Source organism: Hipposideros armiger, unplaced genomic scaffold (genome assembly GCF_001890085.2).
Source record: "Hipposideros armiger isolate ML-2016 unplaced genomic scaffold, ASM189008v1 scaffold_409, whole genome shotgun sequence".
Classification (NCBI taxonomy): Eukaryota; Metazoa; Chordata; class Mammalia; order Chiroptera; family Hipposideridae; genus Hipposideros; species Hipposideros armiger.
Genome location: NW_017731759.1, coordinates 2,842 through 14,313, shown reverse-complemented (window position 1 = coordinate 14,313; position 11,472 = coordinate 2,842). Strand labels below are relative to the sequence as shown.

General features: G+C 35.8%; 1 long non-coding RNA gene and 1 pseudogene across 1 annotated transcript; both read right to left on the bottom strand.

Moving 5' to 3' along the window:
- Positions 1–5,375: 5,375 nt before the first annotated feature.
- Positions 5,376–11,150, bottom strand: LOC109394089 (uncharacterized). The gene is made up of 3 exons (XR_002126377.1): positions 11,068–11,150; positions 6,396–8,359; positions 5,376–6,270 (listed from the first exon to the last, which is right to left on the bottom strand). It is a non-coding gene; the product is annotated as an uncharacterized LOC109394089 (long non-coding RNA).
- On the bottom strand, positions 9,329–9,807 carry LOC109394088 (60S ribosomal protein L29 pseudogene; annotated as a pseudogene).
- Positions 11,151–11,472: the final 322 nt, after the last annotated feature.

The window sequence follows — 11,472 nt, the reverse complement described above, 5'->3', positions numbered from 1 at the left end:
ATTGGACAAAATAGACTTTAAAATAAAGACTATAATAAGAGACAAAGAAGGATATTATATTATAATAAAGTGATCAATGAATAAAAGAGGACATCACTCTAGTAAACATCTATGCACCCAACATAGGAGCACATAAATATATAAGATAAATATTGACCAACATAAAGACAGAGATCAATAGTAATATAATCATAGTAGGGGACCATAACACCCCACTGACACCAATGGACAGATCCTCCAGACAGAAAATCAACATGGAAACAATGGGCTTATATGACACACCAGACCAGATGGATTTAATTGATATTTTTAGAGCATTTCACCCAAAGCAGCAGAAAATACATTCTTTCCAAGTGCACATGGGACATTTTCCAATATAGATCACATGTTAGTCCTCAAAACAAGTCTCAATAAATTTAAGAAGACTGAAATCATATCAAGTGTCTTCCCTAACCATAGTGGTATGAAACTAGAAATCATCTACAGGAAAAAAAGTGAAACCACACAAATACCTGGAGATTAAATAAATAACATGCTACTACATAATTAATGCGCCAACAATGAGATCAAGAACTCAAAAGATACCTTGAGACAAATGAAAATGAAAACACAATTACCCAAAATCTATGGGACACAGAGAAAGCAGTCTTAAGAGGGAAATTCATGCCAATGCAGGCTTACCTAAAGAAAACAGAAAAATCTCGAATCAACAGTCTATCTTGACACCTAAGAGAACTGGAAAAAGAACAGCAAAATAAGCCAAAGTGAGTACAAGGAAGGAAATAATAAAGATCAGAGCAGAAATAAACAAAATAGAAACTAAAAAATGAATACAAAGACCAGTGGAACCAAGAGCTGGTTTTTTTAAAAGATAAACAAAATTGACAAACCTTTAACCAGACTCATCTGGATATATTATTCTTGGTTGGAAATTTCTCTTTCAATAGTGTGCATATTTGATTCCACTCCCTCCTGGCTTGTAGAGTTTCTGCTGAAAAGTCTGATGATAATCTAATGGGCTTTTGTTTGTAGGTTAGAGCCTTTTCTCCCTGGCTGCCTTGAGAATTCTTTCTTTGTCATTAATTTTTGACAGCTTCAGTATAATGTGTCCCGGAGAAGGCCTTTAAGGGTGAGGTGGTTATTTGTTCTGTTTGCTTCTTGGATTTGAGGATCCAGTTCTTTCCATAGGTTTGGGAAGTTCTCATCAACTATTTGTTTGAATAGACTGTGCCCTTCTTCCTCATTTCTCCTTCTGGTATACCCATTATTATATGGCTCTTTCTGATGAAGTCAGATAGTTTTTGTAGAGTTCTTTATTTCTTTTAACTCTCAAGTCTCTCTCTTCTTCCATCTGTGTCATTTCCAGATTTCTATCTTCAATATCATTGATTCTTTCCTCCATCTGATCAGCTCTATTTCCTAAGCTTGCTATTTTATTCTTCATCTCTTTTACTGAGTTCTTTAGTGCCAGAATTTCTATTTGGTTCCTTTGTAAAATTTCAGTCTCTTTGGTAAAATATTCATTTTGTCCATTGATTTTACTTCTGAGTTCACTAAATTGCCTATTGCAGGTTTCTTGCATTTCTTTGAGTATTTTCAGAACTGCAACCTTGAATTCTCTGTCATTTAATTCACATATTTCCATGTTTTTAAGTTCATTTTCTGGAGATTTCTCATTTTCTTTCTGAGCTGCCTTGTTACCTTGGTTATTCATAGCAATTAATGAATTATTTCTCTTCCTGGGCATCTACTGGAGTGGATTCTGCAGCAGATTGATATGAATGAAGAGGTCTTTCTTTTGCTTTCCAGTAGTTGACCCTGGAGCATTTTATTTTTTCTTGTGCTGTTCTGGCTTCTCATAAGATGGGCGATTTCCTCGGGGAGCTGGGCTTCTCCTCTCTGACCAGGTTGCCATTGTCTCAGGCACCCCTCCTATAGGAGAAAGTGGCAGGGATGGTGTTCTGAGCCTCTGAAATCTCAGTGATGCCCTTGCAGCCAGATGTGGAGCTGTGTGTCTCAGCAGTCCTAGGTGCCCCTGCTGGGATCAGCCAGGAAAGGTGGTGGTGGGGTGGGATGAAAGAGGTGATAGGCTTTTTTGCTCTCCTCCTAGCAATGATGATTTCCAGACCACAGTTGTCTTGTCCCTATAGTTCCTCCCCTATCGCTGGCATTAACCACACTGTGTCTGCATCTCAAGAACTACCTTTCCAGCTCTCAGGGCTGTAGATATTCTGCTCTTTAATCCGACATTGCTACCATTTTTTCCCTCTGGGATCCACTACTAATGCTGGGACGGTTTGGGGGAGATGAGCTCTTGGAGGGTGCTGGGAGGTGGCCAGGCTCCGTGGCTTTGTTTTCTTTCTGGCAGTGATGGTTTAAACCACAGTTCTCACACTTCTGTATTCAGTCTTTGCCCCGAGGTCTCTGCCCCAATTGCTGGGTTAAGCTGTATATGCTGATCCCTCAGGCAAGATTGCTGGGGCCACAGAAAGTGCACCTGCACTCTCAATCCTCCCCTCTCCCTGGACAGCAGTGAGCTCTGGGCTGCAGGCTGCATCCAGTGTCCCTGTCTCTTCACTTCCCCTTTATGCCTCCCCTGTTCACCCCAATTTGCTCACCTTCAGATGTTTTGATGTGCATATCTCTCAGATGTGTTTGTGTGTTGTATAGATAATGTTTTGTTGAATTACAGATGTTCCATTTGTTCTAATTTCCAGGGGAGATTTCAAGGAGCACCCCTCACACCATCATGTTTGTGACTTCCCATCTGATTGTTTTTTCTGATGTTGAATTGTAGTGTTCTTTATGTATTTTGGATGTTAGCCCTTTATCATATAGATCACTTGAAATTATCTTCCCTTATTCAGTTGGCAGTCCTTCCATTTTGTTGATGTTTTCCTTTCCTGTGCAAAAGCATTTTCATTTTGATATATTCCCATTTGTTTTTCTTTTTGTTGCCCTTGCCAATGGAAACATATCAAAGATAATATTGCTAAGATGATGTCAAAAGATTACTGCCTACTTTTTCTACAAGTTTTATGATGTCAAGTTTCACATTTAAGACTTAAATCCATTTTTAGTTTATTTTTGTATATTAAGAGGGTGGTCTAGTTTTTTGTTTGTTTGTTTGGGTTTTTTTGCATGTATCTGTCTAGTTTTCCCTAACACCATTTATTAAAGAGACTGTCATTGTATAGTCCTGCCTCTTTGGTTGTAGATTAATTGCCATATCAGCATGGTTTTATTTCTGGGCTCTCTCTTCTCATCGATCTATGTGTCTGCTTTTATACCAGTACCATACTGTTTTGATTACTATAGCTTTGTAGTATAGTTTGACATCAGGGAGCATGATACCTCCAAAATTGTCTTTTTTCCTCAGGATTGCTTTGGCTATTTGGGGACTTTCGTGATTCCATATAAAATTTAGGATTCTTTTAGTTCTGTGAAAAATGTCATTGGTATTTTCATAGGTACTGCATTGAATCTATAGACTGCTTTGGGTATTTTTATAGTAATTTTTCCACTCCATAAGCATAGTATATCCTTCCATTTAATTCTGTTGTCTTCAATTTTTTACCAATGTCTTGAAGTTTTCAGAGTACAGGTCTTTTGCATCCTTAGTAAAATTTATTCCTAAATATTTAATTAATTTTGATGCAAATATAAGTTATTGTTTTCTTAATCTCTTTCTGATAATTTGTTATTTGTGTACAGAATACAACAGATTTCTGAATACTATTTTTTTTATCCTGTAACTTTACTAAATTCCTTTATTAGTTCTAATAGTTTCTTCACTGGGGTCTTTAGGATTTTGCATATATAATATCAAGTCATCTGTAAATACTAATAGTTTTACTATTTTTCCAATTTGGGTGCCTTTTATTTTTTTCTTATCTGATTTTTGGCACTAGAACTTCCAATACTATGAAAATAAGGAGAAAATGATGCCGTCCAGGGCCTCTATCCCTGAAGAAAGTTCCAACAAATACCTACCATTCTAGCACTCACCCTAAAATGTATCTCCTTTACGACCTAGGTGCTTTTCAAACTGCTTCCTCTGTGCTGGGACTTGAAGCGTGTTCATGCTTGAGCCCTTTAATAGTGGAGTCTCAGTTAACTACAGTACTTTGGCTCTCCTAAATGTAAGCCCTGCTGGTTTTCAATGCCAGGTGTTATGGGAGCTCCTCTTCTTGGTGTAGGTCTCCTGGGCTGGAGAGCCAGTGAGGGGCTTGGACCCCTCACTCTTTAGGATGGACCTCCACATTTGTGATATTTCTCCTTCCTGTGAGTTGTCTCACTGTGGTTATGGGTCCTGACTGAACCATGTCTCTGTCGCTCCTACCCGTCTTGATGTGACATTTTCTTTATATCTTTAGTTGTAGAAAATCTGTTTTGCTAGTACTCAGGATTTTCTCAGCAACAGTTATTCTATATGTAGTTGTATTTTTGGCATATCTTTTGGAGAAGGCGAGCTCAGGATCTTCCTACTTCACCATTGATGCCCCTCATCCTGGTTATTTGATTTTTGACAAGGGTGCCAGGACAATTCAATAGGGAAATAATCTTCTGTTCAGCAAATGGTGCTTAGAAAAGTGGATATCTACATTTAAAAAAGTTGAATCCCTATTGCATATCATATACAAAAATAATTCAAAATGGATCATAGACCTAAGTGTATGAATAACTATAGAGGAAATGGGAGTAAATATTTACAACCATGGATTAGGCAATGTTTTCTTAGATATGATAACAAAAGCACAAAAATTGGATTTCATCAAAATTAAGAACTTTTGTATTTCAAAGACACCCTCAAGAAAATAAAAAGACAGTCCATGGAATGGGAGAACATGTTTGCAAATCACATATCTGATAAGACTTGTATTCTGAGTATATAAAGAACACTTAAAACTTAATAAAAAAAAGACAACCCAATTGAAAAATGGATAGAGTGTTTAAAAGGATAAGTTTACAAATAAGATATACAAATAATCATAAGCACATGAAAAGATGCTCAACATAATTTGTCACCAGAGAAATGTAAATAACAATTATAATGAGATACTAATTTTTAGCCACTAGAATGACTATAATAAAAAAGACAATAACAACTGTTGGCCAGAAAATGCAGAAATTGGAACCCTTACATATTGCTAGTAGAAATGTAAAATAGTGCGGCACCTTTGGAAAAGTTTGGCAGATCCTCAAATTGTTAGACATACAACTATCAAATGACTTACTCTTGTATATACAGTCAAAAAACGTAAAAACACTTGTTCAAACAAAAAAAAGTATACATGAATATTCATAGCAGCATTATACATAACGGCCCAAAAGGGGGGAAAAAAAACTCCCTATCAACTGATTAATGCATAAACAAAATAAGGTTATATCCATACAATAGAGTATTATTCAACAATAAAAAATGTAATACTGATGCATAAACATGGGTGACGCTTAAAAACCAGGTACTTTGAAGAAGTCATTCACAAAAGAGCACATATTATATGATTCCATGTATATGAATTGTTTAAAGGTAAATCCATAGAGACAGAAAATAAATAAGTGGTTATATAGGACTGGGGGAGTGGGAGTTGGGGAGTGACTGCTAATAAATATAGAGTTTACTTATTGGGTGATAAAATGTTCTAAACTTAAATTATGATGGTTGCGTAGCTCACAGTATACTAAAAATCACTGAATTGTATACTTTAAGTGAGTGAATTTTATGGTATGTGAATTATATATCAAAGAAGATGTTATGAAGGAAATCAATAATAATTATATAAACAGTGTGGTTACTCTTTAAGTGGCAATTCAAAATTTTGTTTGCTTAATAAAGAAAGGAGATGACATAATATTCACTGACAAGGTTAGGGAGGTGGGGGAAGAAAACCAGAGAGTTCAAATTAACCAAATATGAATGTCTCTTATTCTGTTTTATTGGAATTCTTCAAAAGAAAAGAAATACCTATTTATTTCACATAGGAAAAAAATAAAATCAATGTCAATCTGTCTATATTTTCATCATCCACAGCTGGGTAATCAAATCCATGTGAAACTTTCTTTTTCCTTTTGCTGAATTAATGAATTTAATTCAACTCTGTATTTAAACTTACCCAAGCAAGTAATTATAACAAAAATCTCTGTTTCAAAATTCCTTTTCCCCATATACTCAGATTCCCAAATAAGTGCTGACATTTAACAATTTGCATTGTTTGGTGAAAACAGACATTTTCCTGAAGGTCATATAGTCTTAAGGGCAAATCAGCTCTAAAATAGAAAATAACAAATTATCAGGTCTGATTTACAAACAGAAAGATGTCAAAAGTAAAATAAAAAGTAGCAACAGATATATTTTCTAGGCAAATTTCGTGAAAATTCTTTATAAAACTCACCTTAATAATCAGAATTTCACTTTTCTTGTATCTTCCAGATATACAGTGCTCAGCTGACAAAATGAAAGATTTCAATTTAGGAAGACTCAATCTGACCTTTTACTTTAAATGTACATATATGTTAATTGTAAGATACAGTCTGGTAGTCATACAGTCTGGTAGTCATACACATATCAAAAAGGTAATCTATTTTTGAAGAATGTCTGTTTTTAACAGTGGTAACTTATTTGATACTAAAATAAAAGTAAAAACATCCACATAGAATATTGCAAATAGAATCACCCACATTTAATAAAGCTCAGAAAAATATTGACCAATTTTTTAAACACTTTCCAGGATCTATTACAAAGCACAGTTTTCTCTAGTATTCTTCATAGCATATTTTTGTACACAAAACAATGGAATAGTTCTTTATTTGACTCCAGTGTGTATCAAAAAACTCAGGAACCTAAAAAAGAAATTTAGAAATTGCATTCAAATTGTTTTCTTTGTTATTATTTCTTTTAACCTTCCCCATCCTCAAAAATTATATATATATTACTCATCTAAAATTACTACTACATTATTTAGAAACTCCAGGAACACATAAATTATATTTCTAAAAGTACTGAGTTTATTGTAAAGCATCACATCAAGTTTGAATCCCAGTAAGCAAAGCCATGTCTTCATTATATGTTGATTTTGGCAAAGAGCACAGACTTGAGTACATCAAATGATATGATAATATAATTTAATGTAAATGGTATTTGATTTTAGTAATAAAGTAGTGTGGAACTAAAGTACAATATGTGTATCTCCTGGGTAAGTGATTTAGACCATGATGTTTCTTGTCTTCTTAGAAGTTTTATAAATTAACATTTTAAAAATGGCACTTTTATCTGATACTTGTGCTATTCACCAGAACACAGGCATAGAAAATATTCTCTCTGCTTAGATTAATGTATGCACATATTATATGCCCATGCTGAAATAAAAACGTCAAATATCTAGAGATAGTGGCATTTTTGGTCACTATTTTTTTAAAAGGGGGAAACCACTAAGATATTTTTAGCAAATAGCCCTTCAAAAACAGTCTTAGGCAATAAATGCTGACCTATTTTATAATAGTTAATTAAAAGTCTGAGCTCTTTGCAAAAGGAAGGCTCTTTAAATGTACATACCATTCCATTTCCATAACATACATATGCATATTTCACTGGGGCAAACAACTTAGAAACAGGATTGCACCATAGCTGTCTGTATAGTTAAGCAAGGAATTTGTCAACGGAATGCTTCTGTTTTTTTTTTATTGTGGTCATCTGTTCTGATCACTGAAATATGCAATGAAAGACTATCTTAAGAAGCATAGAAAACCTGTGGTTCAGTACATAGAAGTTTCAACTACAAAACAATGGGAATGTTATAATTACCATAGGAAATTATAATGTCTGACATCATAAACATTACCTGCAACTACTTTTTAGTCACAATAACATCCTATCAAAAAGGTACATGTTTTTGTTCATTAAAATTAATGAGGCAATTTGGGAAAATGAGACAGATTCTCTCTCTCTCTCTCTCTCTCTCTCTCTCTCTCTCTCTCTTTTAAATTCCTCAATGTGAAGCTACAGATATACTTAAGCTGAAATTGTAATAACAACAAAGGGCACAAGTGTTTGCTTTTAAAAATCATTAAAGTACATAAAATGCCTTGGCAGATAACAAAACTATTCCATGACATCCATTTAAAATATTACGTTCATCCTCCATTTTCCTTATCATAACATTCACATTTAATTATGTATTCATTTTGATTGTTTGCATGCGAAAACACCAACTAATCTATTATTTCAACATTAAGCCTATTTCTTTTGAAGCCAAGGTAATTTTGCTATTGTGTAAAAACAATGGAGACTCCTTTTCCAGGACACTTAAGGCAGATTCCTTAAGGTTCATGCTTGCTGCTTTGCCTGAGCTTCTGCTTCCTGAAATGAAAAACAAACAAAACAGATATTTTTAATCTTAAGCAGACATCCAATGTGTATTTTGGTTGGACTGTAATAACTCAAAACACTAAGCATAGTTAAAAGCATTAATTGGGCCTCAGAAAAGACTTTCCTACCTGGGAGTTGAATCATTCCCTTTGTCCAGTGTATCCATGCACTATACTAAGCCTGCTTAGTAGTCACTTGGTTATCAGATCAAATGCCATGATGTTGCAGTGCTTGTGTTCAAGTAATGTTTATTTTACTTAATAATGGCCCCAAAACTCAAGAGTAGTGATGCTAACAATTCAGATATGCCAAAGAGAAGTCATAAAGTGCTTCCTTTAACTGAAAAGGTGAGTGCAGTACAATAGGATACTTCTAGAGAGATAGAGATAGACCACGTTCATATAACTTTTATTACAGTAATATAATTGTTCTATTTTATTATAAGTCTTTGTTGTTACTCTCTCACTGTGCCTAACCAATAAATTAACCTTTATCATAAGTATGTACGTATAGGAAAAAAAACATAGTATATATAAGGTTCAGTACTATCCATGGTTTCAGGCATCCATTGGGGGTCTTCAAATGTATCCCCTGTGGATAAGGGGGAACTACTGTACCATCATGTGCAACTACATATCAATGTAGTGTATCCTATTGCTGCCTCTGTGAAAGATTTCTTAATGTCACCTCACTATTTTGGAATGCCTAATAGCTCTAATGTCACTTCCTCTGTGAACCCTTCACCCAAGTCCTTAGGAGTAATGTATGATTACCTCTGTATGCCTATAGCATCTTATTCACACCAATTGTATAGAATTTACAACAGTACATTTTTTGTTTTTGACAGATCTTGCCTCAGGTTTATTCGTACAAATAGCACAGGAGGACACCAGTCCCATGCAGACAGCAGCCCAGGGGTCACACCAATATTTCTGTTGTCATATTGACAGACAGAGGCCCCTACTCTGGAGCCTTCGTTGGAGCCTGGGCACCTTTGGGTGCGGGAGCCTGAGCCTGGAGGCGGAGCTGCAGCTACAGGTGCAGGTGTGCTGGGGACTTGGTTTGAGCCTTGGCCTTGGACTTTGGCCAGCAGAGCTTGAGGCCCTTGGCAATGAGGGCTCGAACACATTTCCCAAGCTTGGGGTGGGTAATGTAACAAGTCAACTAAACTTGCAGCTGCCACCCTCTGGAATCTTGGGCTTGACCTCCTTGGCTTTACAAGGTCCTTGATGCCTTCAGTCCATACACTCATGGCCTTGGCATTGTTGGCTGTATCTTCCTCAGGCCATTTTTGTGCTTCTTGGCAAAGTGCATGTTCCTCAGGAGCTTGGGGTCCACCCCCTGAAGAGATTCATATCTTTGTGATCGGGGTTTCTTGATGCCATTCTGTGCCATTTTCAGGACTGTTTGTGCATGGTGTGGTTCTTGGAGTTGGCCATGTCTGCACCAAAGCTCACAGCTCCCAAGCTCCTGGGACTGGACCACAGTATGTCTTAAATTATAATTATTTGTAGACATACTTATTTTATAATTATCTGTGTATATGTTTACAACCTAGTGATACAGTTTATCACTAGGTTATAAACACTTTGAAATTAGGGTATTCTCTGTATTTGCCCACCATCAATGTCAAGTCAGTGCTTGACATTCAAGCAACACTTTTTGAATGAACAAATGAATGAATGACTCCTACTTTTAATTGAAAGAGACAGAGTCATAGTCACAGAAAACAGACTATCCTTCCTTTCATACTTCCTATAATCTGGACTGAAATCAATGACTTAAATTGAGTCTTACTAACTTGTTTAAACAAAAATGCCTTACCTAACATTTCTAAGACTTCTTAGTTATTGAAAGCCTAAAATAAGACATTTTATTCATGGGGAAAAAAAGTTTGACAAAGGAAAGAGAATTTTTCAGTGACTCAGATTATCATGCTAGTAACTGGTCTCTAGTGAAAATATGAATAATAACACAGATTCTCAAAATTGGACAAGGAGCTGCAGTTCAAAGTATCTGTTTAACATAAAATCAGTTGCTAATAGCAAAACATAACATGATAGAGCAGGGGACATACATTCTGATTAAGCCAGCCTATGTAGAGAAAACCTACAGTTAAAAGCAAAGAAATATTTAAAGTCCATAGCTTTGAGACATTTCATTATACAGGCAATTTAATTTTTGATTATTTTTATATGGGCTCCATGAGAACACTGCCACTTACAAAATTAATTTGTTGTTGGCAGAAAAAGCCCCAAGTCTAGCCAGCAATTTAGTGACCACGTTTAAAACTCAAATGCTCTTAATTTGAATGGATGACTCTAGCATTTGCCTCACAAAAAGACAATAGAAGCTGCCAAGAAGATAACTATGAACTAAGATGCTTTCTGTGGATGTAGAGCCATGAATTACAGCTGGAATAACTACTTATTTGCGAATGGGTCAATGAGAAACTGCTGCCTTGGGCAGCTTTATGGGGAAGTAACCCTACCTTCCTCCTACTCACATATTTGTGTCTTTGATTATGTACATCTGTCTGCACTACTAGGGATTTTTTATGTGCATGCAGAGCAGAAACATTTCCTTTCACCTATGTTGCATGGCCTTTGGCTTAATCTGAGTACTTAATAAATGTGTAAATCTTACTGATTAAAGAACTCCGGAGCAATAAAATGGCCTAAAAGCAAGAAAAATCATACCTTTGAACCAGGTGGGGCTGTCAAGCCTAAAAAGGCATACACTGCATTATTTTCTCTGGCTTCAAAGAAGGCATCATAGTCCTTGATGAAAAGAAGGCAAGAAGAATTAGCAATATGCAACAAAAAATAAATAAATAAAGACCAATTCCCACTAGAAGAAGGTCCAAGATGCAGCAATAGGTAAACGCTATATCTACCACCTCCCATGAGCACATGAAAATTACAACTAAATTACAGAACATTCAACCCCAAGAATTATCTGAAGACTAGCTGAAGAGATTATAACTAAGACTATAAAGAAGAGGCCACATCAAGACTGGTAGGAGGGGCAGAGACACGAAAAGGGCTGACCTCAATACCCACAAGTAATGGATGAGCACTGGGAGGGACACCTAGGTGCTGGAG